This window comes from Meriones unguiculatus, chromosome 9, assembly GCF_030254825.1.
Source record: "Meriones unguiculatus strain TT.TT164.6M chromosome 9, Bangor_MerUng_6.1, whole genome shotgun sequence".
NCBI classification, from domain to species: Eukaryota; Metazoa; Chordata; class Mammalia; order Rodentia; family Muridae; genus Meriones; species Meriones unguiculatus.
Window position 1 is genome coordinate 29,784,386 of NC_083357.1, and position 6,896 is coordinate 29,791,281.

Here is a 6,896-nt window from a genome sequence, read left to right on the forward strand (position 1 = left end):
AGAAATCCAAGAAAATGGGTACAGAAATTGTGGTATTTTTATACAATGGAATACTACTCAGCAATTAAAAAGGAGGAAATCATGAAATTTGCAGGCAAATGGTGGGATCTAGAAAAGATCATTCTGAGTGAAATATCCCAGAAGGAGAAAGACAAACACGGGATATACTCACTTATATAGACCTATATGATATGATAAACATAATGAAATCTATACACCTAAAAAAGATAATCAATTGAGCGGATCAATCCTCGTTTAGAAAAACAGATGGGATGTGCATTGAATGTATGACAGGAGTCTACTGAGCGCATCTGAAAGACTCTAACTAGCAGTGTTTTCAAAGCAAAGACTCATGAACAGGGACTATTTCTAACAGGAACTCAATGACTGGCTCTTTGGTCTCCCCACCCCCGAAGGGAGGAGCAGTCCTGTTAGGCCACAGAGGAGGGCTTTGCAGCCAGTCCTGAAGATACCTGATAAAACAGGATCAGATGAATGGGGAGGAGGTCCCCCCTATCAGTGGACTTGGAAAGGGGCACGGTGGAGATGAGGGAGGGAGGGAGGGACTGGGAGGGAATGAGGGATCTGGACACGGCTGGGATACAGAGTTAATAAAAACAAACAAACAAAAAAAAAGAAATCCAAGAAAATACAAATAAACAATTGGAGGAAATGAATAAATGCCTTAAAGAAAGCCAAAACAGACAAGCAAATAAACAATCAAATAGTTGCACAAAACAAATAGTACTGTTTAAGATTTGAAAATGGAAATAGACTCAATAAAGAAAATGCAAACTGAAAGATTCTAGAAATGAAAATTTTAGGAATGTGAACAGGAACTACAAGAATACAAGAGATGGAAAAGAGAATCTCAGGCATCGAAGATATAACAGAAGAAATAAATACACCTGCCAAAGAAAATGTTATATCTAAAAAATCCCTGACACAAAAATCCAGGACCAAACATCTGGGACCAAACATGTGAATAACAGAAATAGAAAAATGGAGAGAACCCCAGCTCAAAAACTCAGAAAATTTTTTCAGAATCCTAGAAGAAAATTTTCTTAATATAAACAAGGAGATGTCAAGGTGAACACACAACTAGAAAAAAATGTCGATGAAATGATTCCTAGTGATACTCTGCTGTACTCTAGCTTCCTTTCTTCTACCCAATCCAGCCTTAATATAATATGCCATGTTTGGTTGATATCCCTGTGCAGTCTGTCCTTTTCTGGATCTGGGTAAGAGGAAGGTGAGGCAGAGTGAAATGGAAGGAGAGCAGGAAGATGAAACTGTAGTCAGGGTATAATATGTCAGAATTTTTTTTTTAAGGAGATGTCCATAAATGTACAAGAAGCATACAGAATACCAAATAGATTGGACCAGAACGAACATTTTTCTTGCTACATAATAATCAGAACTTTAAATATATAGAACAAAGAAAGAATCTTAAAAGCTGAAGGGACTATAAAGGCAGACCTGTGAGCATTACACCCAACTTCCCAACAGAGACTCTAAAAGCCAGAGGGGCTGGATGGGCAGATAGGCTGCATCCCTTAAGAGACCAAAATTACTATATTCAGAAAAACTTTCAGTTACCATAGATATAGAAAATAGGATAGTCCATGATATAGTCAAATTTAAACAATATCTATGTACAAATCCATCCCTACAGAACGTGCTGAAAAAAAAAAATCCAAACCAAGGAGGTAAAATACAACCATGAATAAACAGGAAATAAATAATCTGACACCAGCAAAAGCAGCAGAAGGAAAACAACACACACACCACCACCACCACCAGTGACAGAAAACATGAATTAACTGTTATTGGTCATTGATATCTTTCAATATCAATGACTTCAGTTCTCTAATAAAAAGACACAGGTTAACAGAACTGATATGAAATCAATATCCATACTTCTGTTGCATCCAAGAAAAACACCTCAACATCAAGAACAGATAGTACCTCAGAGTAAAGATGTTGAAAAAGATATCCCAAGCAAATGGACATAAGAAGCAAGCTGATGTAGCTATTGTAATATCTAACAAAATAGACTTCACACAAAAATTACTCAAAAGAGGTTAAGAGGGACACTAAAAGAAAAAGCCACCAAGATGACATTTCAGGTCTAGGCATCTATGCTCCAAAACAATGGCACCCACTTTTTTAAAGGAAGCACTTTTGTGAAAGAAATTACATATTGACTCTCACACACTGATAGTGGGAGACTTCAATACCAACTCTCACAAATGGGCAGGTCATCAAGACAAAAACTAAATAGAAATGCTGGAACTAACTGACATTATAAACCAAATGAACTTAAGAGATATTTACAGAACATTCTACCCAAACACAAAAGAATATACCTTTTCAACACCTGGTGGAACTCTCTCCAAAACTTACCACATACTGAGACACAGAACAAGTCTTAATAGATACAACTGAATAGCATAGAACAGCAGAGAATAGAATGGAATGGAATGGAATGGAAAAGAAAACAAGAATACAATGCATAAAATAGACAATTGAGATAACTACCTGCATCACATCAGACCACCATGGATTAAAGCTGGATATCAGCAACAACAGAAACACTAGAAAACTTACAAATTCATAGAAGCTGAACAACTCCCTACTGAATGAAAATAAGTCATGATAGAAGAAAAAAAGAAATTAAAGACTTTTTAGAATTCAATGTAAATGGTAAATGAATACACAACAAGCCCAAACTTAAAGGATATGATGAACTAAGAGAAAAGTTTATAGCCCCAACTGCCTACATAAAAAATTGGAAAGAGCTCATAATATCAACTTAACAGCATACCTGTAAGCTATAGAACAGAAATAAACACACCCAAGAGGAGTAGATGACAGGAAATAATCAAACTCAGGGCTGAAATAAATAAAATAGAAACAAAGAAAACAATACAAAGAATCAGTGAAACAAAGAGTTGGTTCTTTAGGAAAATCAACAAGATAGACAAATCTTTATCCAAACTAACTAAAATATTGAAAAAGAATATCCAAACTAACAAAATGAAAAGGGGCCATAACAATAGATACCAAGGAAATCCAGAGAATCATAAAGACATATTTTAAAAACTGTAATCCAGCAATATGAAAAACCAAAATAAATGGATGATTTTCTCAATAGATATCACTTACCAAAGTTAGTTAAGATCAGATAAGCAGTTATTTTTATGGAAATACATAAAAATATTTTTATTTTTTATTGCAAAGAGTTTCGTAAAATGAAATTATTTCAAAAAGGAAGCTAGGCTAACAACCTCCACCTGTAAAACTGGGCAAGACAAGGCAATGTGAGGTTTTCTCCTTGCCTGAGATGAGTGGAAAGGAATAAATAGACTAATCTAAAAATGGCTATTACCTAAGCCGGAAGACCCAGAAGACCCAATCACTTCCGGAAATCTTATAAGGTTATCTTAGTAACGCTCCTAAGCAGGCACTGGGAAGTTTAGGGTTTTGCCTCACGATTGTTTTCTTCCCACTCAAATCTTACACGGTTCAAAACAAAGACCTGGAGCAGGATGAACAAGATGGTTTTGGAGATAGTCCTTCCAGCACCACTGCTCTGGGCTATGGTCCCTGGCTCCTAGCTAGTCTGTGGGGACATTATATTTAACATATTTTATGTAAATATGAAGATGTATAGAAAATATAACATCTGAGAGATTGTAGAAAAATCAGGAACTGGGGAAGAGGCCAGAGTCTCAGCTCTCATTTGGGCCACCTTGACCTCTTCTTTGACTCATTTGGCTTCTGGCTTTTTCTCCTTGGTTTTCTCTTCTGTGACTTCTCTTCCCTTCCCTTCCCTTCCCTTCCCTTCCCTTCCCTTCCCTTCCCTTCCCTTCCCTTCCCTTCCCTTCCCTTCCCTTCCCTTCCCTTCCCTTCCCTTCCCTTCCCTTCCTTCTCTTCTTTTCTCTTCTCTTCTCCTCTTCTTTTACTTCCTTTCTTCCTTCCTTTCTTTCTTTCTTTCTTTCTTTCTTTCTTTCTTTCTTTCTTTCTTTCTTTCTTTCTTTCTTTCGTATCCTGTTTTGACTCTTGGCTTTTTTGAAATTAGAAGAGTTCTTGTGACCACCTTCTTCTTCTTCATCTAAATTGAAGAATTCTTCCTCATAGGCAATTTTTCTGTCAGAGGAGCAGATGGAGGTGTGTTTGTCAATGTCTTCTTTGTCCTCATCACCACTCTCCTCTGGATGGCATTTTCAGGTATTGCTTGCATTTGGATCCCAAGTGCTTGGGGTAATATTCTCAAGTTCTCAAAGAGCTGTTGTTTTATCTTTTCTAGTTATTCATCAGTGTTCTGGTTAGCACAATGAAAGGGCTGATGTGAAGCTTGAAATCTTGTCCAACGTATTTAAAGCAGTCATCATGTGGTAGCTCATTAGGGATATTTGTGTCCAGGGCCAGAGCAGTTTCCTAAGTCTAGCATGGAGTGACATAATGGATGGTATAGTCACTTTCTCTCAGCATTAGCACAGGCAAGTTGAAACTCTTGACAAATTCCACACCCTTGCCATTCTCTTTGATGATCAGATGGAAGCAACATAACACATGCCTGGACAGAGAATCTGTACCACATTGTAAGACCACTGTATTAAGTAAGAACATCTCCATTAATACTTTGAAGATGGCCGGCTTGAAAACAGCTCCACAGAACTCGTCACTGATCCAAATTGGAGTGTTTGCACACTTCTTATATCCACACCTGGCTACTCTAGAAGACTCTAAGCCCTGACTCGTTCATCTCACTTAGGACCAATCAGCTTAAAGGTGAGCTGAGAATACTTTGTCTCATTAGCCAAAAATGTGACATTGCTTTACGTGGTTAGCCAAAATGTGTTACCACCCTCTCCATGGCTTTTGCATTTGGTTCTTTCTATAAAAACCTTGCTGTGAGACCTAGTAGATATTACAGTTTGGCTCCTGAATTCCTTCCTGTGTCCATAGTCTGAACAGTCTTGGGGTGTTTTATCAATACTAAATAAATCATCCATCCTAACTGAGTTGTTTATGTGGCTATTCATGAACTAGAACACTTAAACTAATCCACAAAACAGAAACAGAAGAAACATTGACATAAAACATTCATTTTATGAGATCACAATCACTTGATACCTAAACTACATAAAGACCCAATAAAAGAAGAAAACTACAGATCAATTTCCCTCATGAACATAGTTGAAAAAAATACTTGCAAACTGAACCTAAGAACACATCAAAAAGACCATCCATCATGATTAAATAGGCTTTACCCTACAGATGCAAGGGTGGTTCAACATATAAAAATGAGTCAATGTAATCTACCATATAAAGAAACTGGAACAAAAACCTCACATGTCCATCTCATTAGATGTGACAAAATACACCCCTACATGATAAATTTCCTGGAAAGATCGGGGATAAAAGGGACATACATAAACATAACAAAGGCAATTTATTAAGCCTATAGCCAACAGCAAATTAAATGGAATGAACCTCAAAGGAACACCACTAAAATCAGGAACAAGACAAAGTTGTTCATTCTCTCCATATCTATTTAATATAGAACTTGAACTTTTAGCTAGAGCAATAAGAAAATTGAAGGAGATGAAGGGAATACAAATTGGCAAGGTAGAAATCAAAGGATCATTATTTGTAGATGATATTATAGTTTATATAAACAACCCTAAAAATTCCACCAAGGAACCACTACAGCTGGTAAATACCTTCAGCAAAGTAGCTGGATACAAGATTAACTCACAAAAGTCAGTAGCTCTCCTATATCTAGATAAACAGACTGAGAAAGAAATCAGGGAAAAGACACCTTTCACAATAGCTTCAAACAGTATAAGACATCTTGTGGTAGGCACATACCTGAACATGGTAAAGGCGATATACAGCAAGCCTATAGCCAATATCAAACTCAATGGAGAGAAACTAAAAGCAATCCCACTGAAATCAGGGCCAAGGCAAGGCTGCCCACTCTCTCCATACCTCTTCAACATAGTACTTGAAGACCTAGCCAGAGCAATAAGACAACTAAAGGAGATCAAGGAGATACAAATCAGAAAGGAAGAAGTCAAAGTATCACTATTTGCAGATAATATGATAGTTTACCTGAGTGACCCCAAAAATTCTACTAGGGAATTCCTACAGCTGATTAACACCTTCAGCAAAGTGGCTTTATACAAAATTAAAAAAAAAATCAGTAGCCCTCCTGTATACAAAAGACAAAAGGGCCAAGAAAGAAATTAAGGAAACAACACCCTTCACAATAGCCACAAAGGACATAAAGTACCTTGGTGTGAAACTAATCAAGCAAGTCAAAGACTTGTGTTGGTATAATGTTCTTTTAAAATGTATAGGCCTTACCCTTGTTAATTCAAATGCTGATTTCCCCACCCCCCAACTCTCTGGTTTCAATCCAGATATTGCATTGTGATACTCATTATAAGCATCCTGTCTCAACTCTTGTGTAAACAGGACAAAATAAAGCAACTAGATACAATGTTGTGCAATGGGAGGAGCCAGAGGACAGGAAAGAGGGGAGGAGCTAGAGAGCAGGAAAGGGTGGGAGGAGAAGAGGCGAGGGGAGAGAGAAGAGCAGAGCTGGAGGAGAGATCTTGGAGGACGTGGAGCATGAACCAGACCTGAGATTTCACAAAAAGCAAGTATAATGTGGGAAATCTAAATGTTAGGAAACTGAGGGCATGGAGGTTTAGGAGGGAGTAAATATTGCCCAGCCTTGTGTTCTAGGTTAACTAAAAACCCAGTCTCTGTGTGGTGATTTGGTTATACTGTTTAGGATTAACAGCAGCATTACCAGAAGATTAACCAATATAAATAGCAATAATCTCACACAACAGACTTGTATGAAAAAAATTTCCAGT

General features: G+C 37.3%; 1 pseudogene; it reads right to left on the bottom strand.

Moving 5' to 3' along the window:
• Positions 1-3,652: 3,652 nt before the first annotated feature.
• LOC132656206 (histone deacetylase 1-like) lies at positions 3,653-5,888 on the bottom strand (annotated as a pseudogene).
• Positions 5,889-6,896: the final 1,008 nt, after the last annotated feature.